This window comes from Tyto alba, unplaced genomic scaffold (genome assembly GCF_018691265.1).
Source record: "Tyto alba isolate M040663 unplaced genomic scaffold, T.alba_DEE_v4.0 Super-Scaffold_26, whole genome shotgun sequence".
Taxonomy (NCBI): domain Eukaryota; kingdom Metazoa; phylum Chordata; class Aves; order Strigiformes; family Tytonidae; genus Tyto; species Tyto alba.
This window is the reverse complement of record NW_024881300.1, coordinates 15,098,033-15,115,245: the sequence shown is the minus strand read 5'-3', so window position 1 is coordinate 15,115,245 and position 17,213 is coordinate 15,098,033. Positions and strand designations below refer to the sequence as shown.

At 34.7% G+C, this 17,213-nt stretch overlaps 1 protein-coding gene across 1 annotated transcript in view; it reads right to left on the bottom strand.

The window, feature by feature from the left end:
* The window catches only part of CDH8 (cadherin 8), a 241,265-nt gene extending 226,149 nt beyond the window's left edge, over positions 1–15,116 (bottom strand). Inside the window, exons 1-2 of the mRNA XM_032990673.2 lie at positions 15,072–15,116; positions 11,330–11,453 (exon numbers count right to left, since the gene is read on the bottom strand). The gene's annotated coding sequence lies outside the window, so the exon portion shown is untranslated. The remainder of the gene's footprint in view (positions 1–11,329; positions 11,454–15,071) is intronic.
* Positions 15,117–17,213: the final 2,097 nt, after the last annotated feature.

Here is a 17,213-nt window from a genome sequence, read left to right as displayed (position 1 = left end):
GTCCCTGGGCAACACTCACTCATCCCAACCAACACAGCCACCAGTAGGATGGACAAAGCATCTTTTCTCCATATTCAATATTATAACTCTTTTCATGCTCACAGAGAAGGAGGAAAACAGAAACCAGTTTCTTAGTTGAACACAGAGCTTTACATAAAATATATTGCTAAAATTAACTACCAAGTGGGAGGTACAACAGTTTTGCATCAAATGGTCTCCAGATACTTCCTATAGGTACATCAAATAATTCTTTATAGTGAGCCAACTGCATATTTGTTTTATTAGAAAAGAGAATTCCTAGTGTTTATTCTATTATTCTTTTTATGGAACAGCACTACAATTGCACAATGTCTCTGTCCTAACCGTGCAGCTGCACTTGCTATTTTTTGTGCTACCGGGGGAAAAAAAATGAAAGGATGCAGATATTATTTTGGAAAATTTAAAATTAAAAAGTATATTTTACACAAAAAATTCCAATATGTTTCTGTACTCTTTCTTCACACTTGTATTTTTCCAGTATTAAATCGGGGATGTTTGATTTAATGTTTGTGTTCATGAATACTATGTGTTTATATGTGTGTTAGAGGGAAGGAGAATTTATGCACATAAACTGTCATTTCAAGGTCAGATTGTGAAATGCAATTGCTATTAATGACAGTAAACAACAGAGGTGGATAAATATGGGTAGCTTTTAGCAGATGAGCAGATTAGACCATTGCTTAATATTTTTTAAAACAGAGGGAAGTTTTTGATACGCAGTAGAAAACAGTAGCAAAGACAGAGCAAAGTCAAAGCTATAATCAGAATGTACTGTGATTAAAAAAGAATAAATCAGATGGATATAGGAGATTATGACCATCTGTATATTTTTGCCTCACACGTCACTCCTACCCCTGCTTAAGGCCCCAAAAAATCTCATCCGCCAACATATTTGCCTAGGAATATATCCCATTCCAACCTTGTGGGGTAACTTCCCTTTAACAAAACATGCAACTCCAAAAAAGGTTAATCAATATTAATAGCTAGTCAAAAAAGGAATTAGTAGAAGGAGATGGAAGGTTCCTTTTTTCTACAGTACATCACCTTGCAAAACATCTTTTTGCATGAGGTAAAACTTTCCTAAACATGAATTATTTAATAGCATATCTGCAACTCACTGGTCTGTCCTGGCCAAAAACATGTGATCATACTTGGTCAATACGCAGACATTCGTATCTAACACAGAACATGATAACTACCTGTACAATTCAATCAGAGTGAGATGTGAGTACAATGTTAATTGTATTTGTACACAAAATTTACTTACCCATTCTGGCCGAGAATCAGAAATGTTGCCCATATTAAAGCACACAACTGTTAATTTTATTTTGTCTTGCTCTGAAAATGGAGCTAAATGTGACCTGTCTTTCCATCCACTTGTTAGTGCTGTTTCCAAAATACATACTACATAGTGAAAATCCGTAACTTACTTTACTCCTAGAAAAAATGGTGAATAACGAATCAATTTTCTTACGGTCTGCTTTAGATACAAAAGCTACAATTTCCTATCATTCCAGTGTTTCCTGCATTTTCAATTAAACGCAGCAATTTTTTTACCCTTTCTCAATGTATTATCAAATCTTTTAATCTTTTTTTAAATTGCACAGCCATGTGACAGTCAGTAAGGTCACTTGCATAATTAGGATGACTCATCTAACAAAATTTGGCAGATCAGCATTTTGAATGGAAGATTTGAATTTCTGCCAGAAAAGGAGACTGGAAATTTAGACTCTGATCTTCAATGACTGAAATACTTGAGAACTTTCATATGCATACTCTCCTTACGCAAATGATCAAATCATGCATATTTGGGTTGCGTCTACATTTTGGGGAGTATCAATGGCCAGCTAGAAGTATTAAGAATAGAAGACTAGATAATGTCAGAGGGGAAACATCAATGGTGCAGTCAAATGGATTATTTGAGTAGGATGTATTATGCAGCAAAATCAGGAGGCTTATATTGGAAACCAAGCTGTAATAAAACACATCTAAAGATCTAGAATTAGTACAATGTAATGTACACTTGCACAGTGTAATGGGGTCTTGCAGTAATCAAAAGAATATGAACTATTTGTTGTGATTCCTAGAAATAGAATTACTTCCCATAGATTTTTCTATAGCAAGAGTAAAAAGTTCAGGTACTTAAATTACTGAACACTTGTTATGAAGGTCCACATAAAATACTGTTGCTTTTAAATAAAATCATGCAAAAACTATTTTTAGATCTTGGATACTTTACATTTATTAATAAATATTGTATGAAGTGCCACCACAGATGCTATTTAAACATGTGATAAGCCTGAATAATTAGTCTGCAGCATATATCACGAATAAAATGGATTACTTGGAGAAAAAGCAAAACTGCCTGGCTTGCCTAAGACACAAAATGAGGATCTGAGATGAGGCACTCAAATGACATTAACCTTGATTAAGGTTACTGCCTAAAACTGATTGTCAACATAGGATTTTTCAATGCATTACACTTATTCCTGTTCTTATATTTCATTTTAATCTGAATGAAATTTTAATGCACTTTTAAAAAACACATTAATAAATACATGGAAAAAGAAAGTGTCAGAATCAAATATAAATTCTTCACATGGTAATTTTCTCTTCACATTACTCTCCCCTCTGCAGTGGCTTTATTCCATTAAAGCAGGGCTTGTCCACAACTGTCAGGCCATGTACAACAATTTCAGAAAGACTTTTTTGGGTCAGTCAGCTTTGACCATCTTGGATCTTGTTGTTTTGTATGAGAGCTGTGTATCTGACAGGCTGACGTGATTACTGTTGTGTTTTCTTCTGCCTTTTTAAAGCTTATCTGCAAGATACACTGGCTCTGAGACCCTGCCCTGCTAACATCAGCCTGACAAAATCCATCCTGTTAGTGACTGATTACCCTCCCTACCAGGCTGAAATGATCAATGAGCGGATGGACTTGTCAGACAGTTCTTCAGAGATCTCAGTGGCAGCGTCTACAGCAGTGTAATAGTGGAAACAAAACCAGACTAGGGACCTGCTCCTTCTCTTCTAACATGCATGTGTGGTCTTTTACTACTCCAGAGTCAGTGTCTCTTGAACCTGTTTGGAGAACTGACTTTAGATTTTGTGCTTTAGAGTGCAAAATTTATGCAGTAACTTTGTAGATGAACACAAAAATTAAACACATTACAAATCTGTCTAGCAACCAGAAAGTACCATCCTGTACATTCATTACTTTTTGCAACTGCATTAGTACTTTAGTTTTAATCATGACTACAGTTTTGAGGCCCATCTCCCAGGAATCTTCATTTACCAGGGACCATCAGAGCAGTCACAGAGAGGACAAACTTAATTCCTTTCAGCTGTACTCCTGGATTGCATTAGATGCAACCACTAACGAATATTTACTCCATGGGACCAAATAAAAACTAGTTTGAAATAAACCTGCTTGAAATTCAATCAATGCGGATGAAGCTCTTAGCACCAACTATTTGGCTTCACAGACATGGCCGTGTTGTGTCACACTACTTGCTAATGTAGCTATAGATAATATGTGACTACTGCTGTGCATTAAAAGGAAAGAAAAACTGAAAGCAGGAGTAAAAGGATAGAAAAAGTAAAAATGGTTGTAACAAAAGATGTACAGTTATGTCAAAGTAATTTTCAAACAATGAACATGGAGGGGAAAAAAAACCCCAAGAAATATGTTACTATTTTTTTTTTTACGTAACTTTAACACTTTTGTGTTTTGTAAGAGTAGGATCATCTATGACATTAGAATTATATTAACTTTTATATATAAGTAAGGTATTCATTACTAAGTGTCTGAGCAACCACGTGGTTGCTACACATACACTACATATAAGTTTCCTGGCAGCTAACAAATTGGAAGTTATATTGCAGACTTAGAACTGTAACTGGTTTTAGTTGTATTTTGGTAGTACCTGGAGACCAAAAAGGAAAGCAGGCTTTAAAATGTAAATACAGAAGAGACAAGACTATTTAAGAAACATCATATAATCCCCATTCCAGAGGGTACTTGGGGCACAAAGAAATGTATTGACATGCCTGAGTATGCACAGCCAGTTGGAAATAGTGAACAACTGCAGAGAGCTCCAGGTGAACTCACTGTAAATCACAAATTGGAATTCACACTGGGGTTCCAGTACTGATATGACATAGACAGGTCCTAAATGTAAAAAAAAAAATAGATATGCCAGTCCATATCTCAACCAGTGCATTATGCTTCGCAGAGATAAGGTGCAGTTGTGGTTTAACTGTGACCAAATTTTAACGTCAAAGTTTGTTGGGAATTATGCCATTGAATCCTGAATACAAAATTACTGGTAATCAGATGGTGAAAATGTTAACTTTTTCTAAGGCAAATGTGGAAAAATACTAGCTTTGTTATTCAACAAATACTACATTACAGGATTGATATAATCCAGTTTTGTACTATGAGATGGTAAAGCACCAGTTTCAACTGCAGATGCTGATGCCAAACAAACGGTACAGATTCCTCAGTGGAAAGAACTGTGTTGAAGTCAAATAAGAAAAAAAGGAAAGTGCTGCAGTAAAGAATTACTCTATTTCTACATCCAGAGTTGTGACCTAGATATGCTTAAAATACTTCACTGTAAATGTTTGCAGAACTATAGTACCACAAAAGCTATAGGCTTGCCAGATGTTGATAAAAAGGAAGACATGTAAGAACAGGACTAAGGACATGTTAATTGTAGTACTAGTGAAGAAATCAAGCAGTGAAAAAATTGGATTTGACTTTGTGATGAATAGTGAAGTCTTAAACACTGTCAGGATTGTAAAAATAGTACAGCAAATTGGGCATATTATTACAAAACATAAGGCTTTCTCTGTAAGGATAACTGATGGTATGTGATTTTCTTTTATGAACAAAGTGTAAAAGCTATTAGAAAAAAAACAAGCATTTTGAAAACAGTTAGAAAGGAAAAAAGGATATAACCTTGTGTCTGCGAGTAGTCCTTCTAGAAACATCTTTAAACATTTATACTACATGGATATGAAAATATCCTATTTTTTCTTGTGCTGTTCTGCTGGAAAAGACTCATACCTTTGCTAATGACTTTCACAAAAACTTAGGCATCATTTAAATCCTTCTTTAGCCCTGAAACTGGGACGTAAGTAGAATAGTCACTTTGCTGGTCCTCCACACAGAAATTAATTTAATCCATTTTTTGTTCTTAATCTTAAATGAAAGGAAGAGAATTAGTACTTTACTTGAAAATCCCAGGTCTGAACAAATCCTGTAATCAACAAATTTGGTCTTGTTTTTCTCTCAGGAGTTCTTGAATAGATCATAGATTTACTCTTTAACGCATCTTGATGACATATTTCAACATAAGCATTTGGCTTGTGGGTTGCTAGTCTTTCTTTGGTTTTAGAATGTTGAGATTTATTGCTTAAATGTGATTATCCATTATCTCTGGCCTATTGGAGAGCACAGTGGCTGAGACAGTGAAAATTAAGCTGTAATATGAAGCAGTAGATCCTAAATTTAAAAAATTTAATGCCCAGGGTAAAAACTCAGTCTGAAGAAGGCTTCAATGAAGCAATCCCCCAGTGCAATATATATTTTGTGTCACCACAAGGGAAGATGGATCTCATCAGAAAGAAGAGACATGAGAGGATTTGGCAGACCTTTCAAGTATAGAGTCCTCTCTACACCCGCGTTTGAGTGTCATCTTACAGTAAGCTATAAAACCCTACCTGAGACCTACCAAACAGAGGTATTGAAGAAGAAATGTCCTTTTTTGGTTCTTTTCTTATGGGGTAATTTTGAGCCTCTCATCATCACATGATGAGCAGGAATATAACATCAGTTTCTGTATTTCTACATTATCCAAACTTTGATACTTGAAAGTGAGGGTACATGTTCTCCAGACCCATTTGTCCTCCAGAAGCACTCCGTTTTCTATGTATTTAAATGTTATAATTGAGGATAGGGGTTGATCCAGTGAAGCTGTAGATGTTGACTATAGAACATCTACAAGCCTCTGCTCCTTAAATGATGTCAGTGAGTATGGTCCAGGCTGCTGGCGAAGTAGGACCTTTCAAAATATAATGGTAGTCAATATAGCCACTACTCTGACAATATGGATAGCTCACCCTTGGAACCTGAAGATGACTATAGCATAACAGAATGATATACCACAGGATTATAAGGTTCCTTTCGAGGAGCACTGGGGAAAACTGTGTGTCCTGTCAATGGCTCTGGCACAACTAGAATCAATTATATTCAGAATACAATTATAATGTCATTGCAGATGAATGAAGAAGATTATCTATAAATTCACAACCTACCTAAAAAACAACAGCTGTAATGGGCATGTGAATGCCAGACTGATTTTGTCAGATTTATGGGAGTCTAGGAAGCCCACTGACTGATGGATTAAGATGGGAGCCTGGAAACAAGGGTTCAGTATCTCCTGGTCCTGTGAGTGGAGACTCTGAGATGAAACAACAAGACGGTACAGATCAATGTCTGGGTATTTTATTTTATGTGGTTTGAAATGAAATATCAGTTCCATAGTTAAATGCACTCATTATGTCAAGAGAACTCCAGGTTCACTTTTTTCTTCATATCCAATTTCCACTATGAACTCTGGCAACTTTTATCAACTACCAGGGTAGAATTAGACCAAACAGAAGCTTGGTGATCCTAAAGAATGCAAGATATATCCATCCTTCATTGTAAGATTTTAGCTTTCCACTGGGCTTACTAATTTTTGCACTGCTATTGTACTGTGTTCTATTTCTAATAAATAATGATAATGAAAGACCTTTATTGCAAATGCATGTATACACATTTATTTCTTGACTTGTTGCATTTATTTTTACCTTCCTGATGAATTTAGCTTTTTTAAAAAATGTACAGGAAATACTGGACAGGAAAATCCACAGGACCCTGTAGAGAGGCAAAACAAAGAGTAAATACATTCATTGCTTCCCTCAAAAGAAATGTATGGAGCAGCTCCTGAGGAATACAATATTGAGATGAAAATGAAGCTGCAATGGAAATGGAATGAGAAATAGGTATATGCTTCTGGGTGAACACAACAAACCTATCAGCTACATAGTTAAAAAGCAGCAGCTCCATCACACCAATTCCTGATGACTAAATAAACTACAGGTAAAAGGGCAGGGGAATGAGACAGAAGGAAAGAAGGGAAATGAAGCTGCCAAATTAAAGAGAAGTGTTTCTGCAAAGGTCAGTAAGGGATAAGATTAGTTTGGAGTAAGCCAATACTACAGTGTAATTTACAATATTTTCACACACTTCAGAATAAGCATTCCTTGCTATTTTTAATACAGGCTTTGAGCCATGACTATCTAAATAGACAGAGTAGGCATTAAAAGTTCATAGGGCTTGATATTGTCTGTAAAGAGGGAGCCCCTACAGAATTTTGTTTTATTACTAACCTTTATTAGCCTTGTAGCCAATGCTGATTAAAGTGTTTTGGCATATCTGTCAGCATGCATGAATGCATGGAGATTATTAGCAACTGTGTTTAAAAGTCTAAGAGCCAAGAGGTAGAGTCACAAGCCTCGAATACTAATTCCTATTTTATTCTGTAGAAACAGTCAAAGGGATGGATAATAGCTTTACTTGTCTCCTTTTATTGGCATGTTTATCTATCCTTTGCTCTTCTCTCTCAGCATGTAACTAAGACAACAACTAATAATACAAAATATGAGGTATCTACAAGTATGGGTCAAATTGATTTCAGTGTGGAATATCCAAATTTGACTGGTCAAAAATAACCACTTCTAGACCCCATAGGCTAATGACTTAATTGAAATATCGCTGCTCAAGCTGCTTACAGGCAGATTTGGACTAAATGTTAATGGAAATATGTATTCAACAAAGGTAGCCTTTTAGTATTATGCATGTAGACACATTCGAGACCTTTACTGAAGCATTTTGCTGATCGTGTGATGAATCTTTTGTAGACATAACTTCTAACTTAGTTGACTCAAAATTCTTCACTGAGAATATTTAGAATTCACAATACAAACTTGAGTCACACTGCATTCTTTTGTCTTGGGACCTAGACTTAATAAATTACTTAAAATTTAAGAAATTTCACTCTATAATAATGCTTGTGATAACCAAAGCAAATTTTTTGCATGACTACTTGTGTTTTAGTTACAGCAAACCCCTATTTTGGTCAACGTTCAAATCAACTTTTTTTTTTTTTAAGTATGAATCCAAACAAAATGTGAATAATGAAGTTAACAATCTGGTTTGAAGTGAAACTCCACTTGGAAATGGCTAAATATTTATGAACAATATCTTTCAATATTTATGATGCTCCATTCAATGCCACAGTTCATAAAATCGCGAGATGGATTAGGCAAAATTAGACAGAGCTCTACTGATGATTTAGGAAAACTATCTGAGTACAGTTCAAGTATTAGAATTTATTTGTTGATGTACATCACAGTGAAAAGTCTTGGAAAGATTTATCTTTTGTCCATATGACAGGAATACTCTTCTGTGTGGTACAGAACTAAAACCAGAGGATCATAAACCACATCTAAGCATTAATTTTAATGAACAAAAAGATGGCTTCTACCCAAAACAAGCCAGTTACTCAAATATAAATCATAATGGTAACTAGAGATCACCAACACTGCTTTTTCATTTTTTTTTTTTTGCTAGAAAACATTTTATGAGGCTGAGATCATGACAGTCTGGTAGAAGGATCCCAAAGTTTTAAATAAGTAATCTCTCACGTCCTCTTTTAAAATAACATTGAGAAAAAGTAATCATAGGTATAATTGTAACACTGTTGGTAGACTGTGAATATATATCATGTAATCATAATTAATTAAATACATTAATCAAGACAATATGCTGAGTTAGTAATGGTATAGATTAAAATTTTATCAATCATAATAGAAACTGTCTCTGAAGGTAATGAAAAAAGCTGAGTGTTGTCTACCAAAGTGTTAGTGCAAATGTCTCACTATAGTATTTCTGAAAATGTGCAATTTAAAGCTGTCTGACAATCTTGTCCAATTTAAAATCTGTATGAACTAATGTATTTGCCTCTTAGTATCTTTTAATAAGTCTTGGCAATTTAACATGCTTTGCTTCTGTATCACTGAATGATTTTAATATGTCTGTCTATAATACTTGGAATTCCAATACAAAGTTTTATTTCACTGTTTTTCTGTAGTTAAAGATTTTTTGTTATCTGTATTAAGATCCTCTAGAGATTCTAGCTAAGATGAAATGCTCCTATACCAGGGATACTATACTGTAAGCATATAAATTCTGATCAACGTCTGTTACTATCTCAGTGATCTCTGGGATCCAGCCATTAAACATGGTGGTAGACCTGAATAGGCTACCCAGACAATACTCATGGTATTATCTATAGATATTGAATCTCACTTCCTAAACATTAAACCTCCTAAATATGCCAAAGGAATTAATATAATGAATCACTATTATTTCTCTACTGGAGCAAAAAGTAGTTGAATTAAATTTCCCCAGTGTTTTCCGATTCTCTAGCATCCATATTATGTTCTCTAATATGGATTACTGTGATTTTTATGCTCTCTCTAAAAAGAGTCATCTGTATTATGTTTTTTCAGCTGCTCCTTCCCTTTATACTGTACTATTTAGAGACCCCCTTGTCAGCTCTCTATGAAACTTACTGTGATTCGCATATTCAATGCAGGAGGCCCTGAATATCTAAGTAAATTCTATCCCACTCTCTGACTAAGAATGTGTTACTTGTAGTGATATTCTCTTATCAACAAGCATGAGGACTTTGTTTTATGCTTTTGCTTATTTGTCTGCTGTGGTTTGCAGGTCTATTCATCACCTATTGCTTTTATTCTTCTATTTTACTTCTTTTGGATCGATTTCCTAATGGCCTTGCCACCTGGTTTGACCTGAAAAACTGACAGTATATACTGTAAATTTCGGTCTAAGATTAACTTCTCCTAAGATAGATATACCTTTTTTGTTCAGTTTGTCAATGTTGCTTTCATAAATATTCTGGATTTCAAGTGTTGCAGAGCTACATTTGTCAAAGCTGAAACAAGTGAACTTATATGAAGATGAATACCAAACCAGAAGTTTAAGTAGGCTTTAATTAATACATGTTGAATCATCAGTTTGAGTATAGTAACTAGGAATTTAGAGGAAACACTGTTGTAGTGTAGCCTGAAAAACTCAAAGTTGAAAAAGTATTTTCTTTATGGCAAAACCTCATGTTAATCTATCAGCTTTGTTAGAAAAACTATCTGAAATTCTGAACCTGTTTCAGTGCACAGAATAATGGTGAAGATCATGCCTATTTTCCTCTCCATACCAGCTAACAGAAGTTTTCTCTACCTGCATTAGGTCCACCTAGCCATTGCTGTTTAAGTAAGATTTTCTGGTAAAGTTTGCTTAGCTTGCAAAAAGCATCTTTGGTGTACTGGGAAACAATTTTTATTTACTTAAAAAGAGAAAACCTAACATTTTGATAAGCATAAGCCTCCAACAGGGCATGCTCTTACAGAGGACACAGAACGTTTTCCAACAGCAGCTTACTGTCCAAATCCTACACCAAACCCTTCATTGACATTTAAGTAAAATAACCCATTAAGTTACCTTTAATAACATTTGGAGGAGATCTGTTTCCAGTAAAGTCTATTTTTGATTGAGTGGTAAACAAGGAGTTTCCTCTTCCACCGTTCTTAAACCAGAGCTGAATTCATACTCAATGTTATTCTAACTGGGTCTCTTTAAAACACTTACCTCGCTTCCAAATACATTTTCTATGAATTAATCACATTTGCTACATAGCCAGCATGCAAGCGTTAATGATCCTAAGCACTGTCCTTCCACCATGAAGATTTTCTGAACATTACCAATAGCAAAGGAATGAAATATCTGAATTTTGTCTCTTCTGTGAATTTAGAAATTTAGAAACAGAATACTGCAATGGCTTTAGTGTACTTCAGTTCTCAGCTTTTGTCTTTAGTTGAGTGACTAATAAAGCAAAAGAACAGACTTCTATAATTCTTTGTCTGTCTACTAACCTCCTCAAAGTCAGGTCCTTTCATTTGCGTAGTTAAACAATTCAGTGGCTTTCCAGGTTGCAACAAACTCCATATGTTTCCTTACCAGCTCTTAGGTGAAGTCTTTCACTGTGTCTGAGGCCTGGGCTCTGTATCAAAATCCTGCTCTTTTCAGCCACCGCTACTGCCCACCTTCTAATGTTTTTCCAACAAGCATGCTGCTCTTACTAGGAAAGAACAACCTTACCCTCCCTCCAGTGAGACCTGCATGACCTCAGGTACGGCAGCAAGGACGATGTAACCATGCAGCTTCTTTCTCCATGACCCAACTATTGCTTATTTCATAGAATACGAAGTACCCAGATAGTGACCTGTAAAACAACAAACAAAAAATACTATTATATCAGTGCTCTGAATAGGTTTCAGTAAAAGACTTCATTGTTCCTGAACTTGATGAAACTATTGGTCTATTTAAGCACATGCTAAGCCTTATTCTGTCCCTGCTCACTACATTATAACTGCACTGAAAGACCATAGCAGTCAGACCCACACAGAAAATAGCTTGCTTTGGGTGTCTTTCTCCTGATCCTCCAGGTCTTTATTTGTGGAATGGTAATGTAATCTTGCCAAATCTGTTAGGAAGAGCTTTTAGGTATTTCTGAAAATCTTGAGCATGAGGTTAACCAAAGCTGAAATGGCTCCTAGAGGCATTAAGAAGGGAAACAAACTAATTTTGTTTCTCCCACTGGCACCTTGTAAGAAAATCCTAGATCAGTTAACATCCACAACATATGACTGTTATGTGATGAGTTACTTAATGAAAGCCTGAATCTACAGTGGGCAAGAATGAAGGCTCTGTATGTTGGAACATTCATCACTGCTGCTGTAAAGTACCTTTGGGTGCGTGTGCGCGCACACACAGACACACACATGTAATGGCAACAAATCTGGGTACAGTTTACCTTCTATAATACCTCAAAGTAAAATGTCTCTACTTCATTAACTTGGGAAAAACAGATGAGGGAATTGATATTTGTTTTTCAGATATATTGAAGTTACTATGGATGTCTAAAAGAAGCTTTCATCATTGCTTTCCTACTAAATGGTAAAATTAGCAGCAAGATAGTTATCATCAAAGGCTGTATTAAGAAATGTCACAACTCTGAGGTTACTTTTTTACATCAGAGATTAGCAACTTGAAAGGTAGCAGAAAGCAGACCTGTTTAAAACTGTGATCTAGTTTCATAATCTTCAACAGGTCCACAGCTGAAGAAAAAAAATCTAAGGGTGCATCATACTGAGATTTATACTCACTGCCAACATTTCTTCAATGTATTCACTTTTTGTATTTGCTAACTGGTTTTGATATTGAATAGTTCTTTCATGTTCAAACTGCAGTTTAGTCTGAGAATTGCACAGAAACTATGTAGACTGTATCACCACCTCTTCTTCAGAATATAAAGAAAAATGTGTTTGCACTTCCTTGAGGGTTTTATCACAGCACATACAGATGCAGAATCTGTAAGAATTTCACATAAGAACTTTAAAGACTCTTAGCTTTTAAATATCTCATGAAAACGGAAAAAGTTTTCCTTTCATTTGTTTGGATTCCATATTGTATAAGGAATATTTCAACTATAACATTTAGATTCTTATATAGAGCCATGATTCATTCAGCATTTATACAGTACAATTCCTACAGCACTATAGTTAGCCCTAGTGATATTTGTGTATAGAATATAAATTTACATAGACAATTTATTAAAAATGGATTGAAACAGAAATATAATTATACTAGCACATCCTTGAAGATGATTGCTACTATTCACTTTCAAACTACATGACATGACAACATAATGTGCACTTTATTTGGCTGTTCTGAGAACAGCTGTTAAGAGACCTAATAAGTACATATATGAAACAGGTTATTTTTTCAGGATAGCTCAAGTGTATAGAAGATTACTCTTTAAAAATTTTTGTTTCTGTGATTCGACTCAAATAAGAAAAGATTCTTCTCAACCTTAAGCAGATACTAAAATTAGATTTTATTGCTACTGTGCCATAAAATCTGAGATGCACTGATGTAGTTCTTCTGTCAAGAGTTTTATCAGCATTCAGGATTTCCAGCTTCTGCATTTGTTAAATACTCTAATATCTATAACTGCATGTTGACAAGGAACTTTCACTAAGTTTGTAATGATGACTTTGTTAACATCAAAGTTAATCTGTCATACTGCTCTTTTTATCATGGTTAAGATCTCTTGACATGCTTTCCTGGACAAGATGAACCTAAACAGTTTTTTGTACTGTTCAGCTGCCTCTCCACATAATACATTAACCATTGATTTAAAATAGAACATAATCTTAGTATGTTGCTGTTTGTTCTGTGAAATTCTGCTCAGTTACTTGCTTTAAGACATGGACTGAATGCATGTCATGTTTGGGTACCTGATGTCACATCTACTTTTACTGGGATAGACAGAACTGGGAGGTTATAATTTTGGAACATTTATAGCTGAACAATTATTTTTTTCAATTAAAAATAAGAAAGATTATGCTAACCAGACAATTTTAACATTTTTATTGGAAAACTGGATTCAGAAGACAAATAACTATTACTTTTTTATCAACAAAAAAACAATGAGATAGAAAAGAAAAACTGTAACTTCTGCAGAGGTGTTTTAACAGATAAGGTAGTTTTCATTCAGTGTCTTAATGTACTGTCAGGAGACAGAAGTTAAACAGGGCATTCTGGTAGGGTGACTGAAAAATATGCTAGAAATCTTCAGACCACTGCAAAAAAAGCACTCTGTATTATAAATTTTTATTTGTATATTTTATCTAGACATACATATATGTGTATATATATATAGTGTACCACAACCCTGGGTCAAAGTTCTCCAATCAGCTCTGAGGAACTCATGTTAGATTTCCATATTGTAAGTATAAATGTTGTTCCTCTCTGCAAGTGCTTCTTGTCCTTAAACAGACAAGTTTTCCTCTGAAGTTCAAGAGGAATTTGTCTCAGTATAAGTCAGAATTTGAATATGTTACACAGAATACATCTTAGTACTGAGACTCCTCACACTTCACATAAGCTATAGTACCAGTGACATTTTCCAACCATGTAGTTTAGATCCAATGTCTAGTTATTTGAATTAAAAAAAAAGCAAACAACCTATTTTGGTTGCCTTCCTGACTTCTATAAAGACTTATTTGTTCCTTAAGTCTTAGAGTCTATGTTCTACTAGATGATATATATGGGTAAGCAGATTTTTGACTCCAAAAGTAGATTTTCAGAAACTGAGATTTAGAAGTCAATTTTATATGCTCTGTGACTATTAAATATGTACATCTAATGACCCCTTATAACTTCAAATACCACTGGGACTCCATACATCTCTGCAATCAGTAAATAGCTCAAAACCCCATCTATGCAGAGTACTTCAACATTGTCAAGAGGCTGGCCTGCATTTGATTAAAACCTATCATTGTTCACGGGCTCCTCATTATTAATCTCACTTCTTGAGAAGTAAATGGCTGTGTTGAATCACACAGTGGTTGGAAAGGCTGCATGTGAGAGAATTTCTGCTCTAAAAGTAGAGAAAACTTTAACCTTAACATTCAGCTTTTCATTAATGGAATAACATTAAAAGATTTTTTCATGTACTTTTAATTCCAGCAGTTTGGAACTTTCTGACTGTCTTTGCAACTTTAACTTTCTTCTAAATAGTGGACAGGGCTGTGTTTTCTACATGAAAATTAGTACGTCTAAAGCACCATCTTTCTTGGATTGACACATGCACAACTTAGACCACTGTTTCTAATTTGCACGGGCCAGACTTTAAAGTACCACAGTGTTACACAGAAAGAGAGGGATCATTTATTTGTTAATTTAGGAGGACCGGAACAGCTGTAAACTGCACAAGCTTTGGGACCTGATGTATCTTGGGGTGAGGGAGAAGGAAGCAGAAATAAAGAATACTTACCTGAGAAGTTAGCCTTTGGAAGGTAATGCTGCAGAAAAGTTAAGCCAGTCTAGCCTTTATACCTGATTTTCATCAAATACAGATTTTTTAGATCACAAAGTATTAAGTCTAAAACTGGAAGTGGACTACAAAAATATTAATTCCCAGATCTCTTGTGCCAACAATTAATTATGTTTCAGGAAAATCCTTCTTTGAGCACAAATGGATTAATATGTATAATGGCATGCTACTGTTCTAAAACTTTAATATTGAAAGTGCTATGCTAAGCCATAGTCTACTTCAAAATAAACATTATAATGAAAGAGTTTCAGTTGTAGATGTATATTTCCAAAAGTCTGTTTAATGCATTTGTTGCAGGGTTCACCGTAAACAGCTGGTAACTTAATATCCCATAAACATACTTGCCCTATTTTAAAAAATGGTGTATGGATGAACTACTGTATGCACTATGTAAATAAATACTATAGCATACTTTTCCATTAAAAGGTAACACTGGTATAGTGCTTTTAAACAACCCTTGTATTTATCCCTGCAGCCTTATACTGATAAATTATATGGAACAGAAATAAATACTTCACACCAACTGATTAAGAGAATTAAAAGACATGTTCTGTTCATACTAATTGTTTATTTCCCATCTTCTAATGTAGATGATTTGGAATATTTAATTTTATTTTTAAAGTTTGTGGCTGAAAACACTAGGCGAGAAATTGCCTTACAACTTGTCTAGAATAAATGGATGAGAACAGAAGGGATGCAGTATCAATGCCGCTACAATGCATACATTTCTGCAAGATTATGAAAGAGTTTTAGAGAAGAATAATATTTAAAGAATTTCCTGATGGGTTTTATATATAAATATGCCTAAATCTTGAAACAAAAAGTAAGAAAATACAATCACAAAGTAGAAAGTAATAACATACCCATGGATAATATAAGAAGTCCAGGACTTGATTCTAATATTGATCAGTTATTTCTGAATAATTCGTTGTTCCATCAATAGTTATTAAAGATGAGAAATGATCAAATGCTGTACAATATGAGAATGTCTTGGGAAATATATATACAGATCCATTTTTAATTTTAGAGATACTGTAATCTATTTTTGTCGGTGTACAATATGTTGATAGCTTGTAAGAAAAATGCTATTAGTATTACTTGTTCAGTCTTCCTCAGTTAAATGAATTGATCGTCCTACTTATTTGCGACATTAGAGTTGTCTGTGGTTTGTTCAAGAATGTAATCTCCAAATTTCACAAAATATTTGGCACTTGGAATGACAGTGAACATAATGAAAAGCAACAAAACTTTTCTCAGCATAGTTTTGATGGATAACATAATTACTTTGCCTTGCAGTACCCTTATTTATTTAAAGATGTTCCTAAACTTTGATTCAATGTTGTCTTAGATGAATCTTCAAATACAGGAGGACTAGGATTAAAGACAAAAAAGGAGGACACAAAACATTTTCAAGACTGAGGCTTGTAACATCTGAGCTTACAAAAGAAACCAAGCACAGTCAAGAATGCAACACAATACAATCAAAAGTTTGAGACTTACAAGGGTGATTTATATTACTACTGTTAGTTAATGATGAACAACAGAATTATAAGGAAACAATAAGGTCAAACCCAAACTTTTTGTGAATTAGCAGCACTTTGGGGAAGGACAGTAAAAGTGAATCTTCTGAGGTAGTTCTGGGAGTCTACTACTGACAAAGGAATAATTTTTATATGGATCTGCCCAATGCTAAAATAGGACTCTCTATTTCCCAACATAAACTTCAGAACAAATACTCTGATTTATGTTATCATGTCTTTTCACATATATCAGCTATCAAATTTCTCAGCGAGTACTCACTGAAAGAACTTTAAAGATTACACATATATATTTTGGTTAGGCAGTGGTGAAGGCCATGCAGAACACTTCAGGGAAATAAAACCTCAGGTAAAATTATCACACAAGGTATCCAGTTATGCAGAAGAGCACACAGAAGTAGCTGTCTAAGTAAGGATGTGTATTACAAATGCAAAATACTGAGACACAAAGAGAAAAAATTCTGTCTGTTACTGAAGACAACCGGTGCTGGAGCATGTCCAAAGAAGAGCAATGAAGTGGGTTAAGGTTTTAGAGCACAAGTCC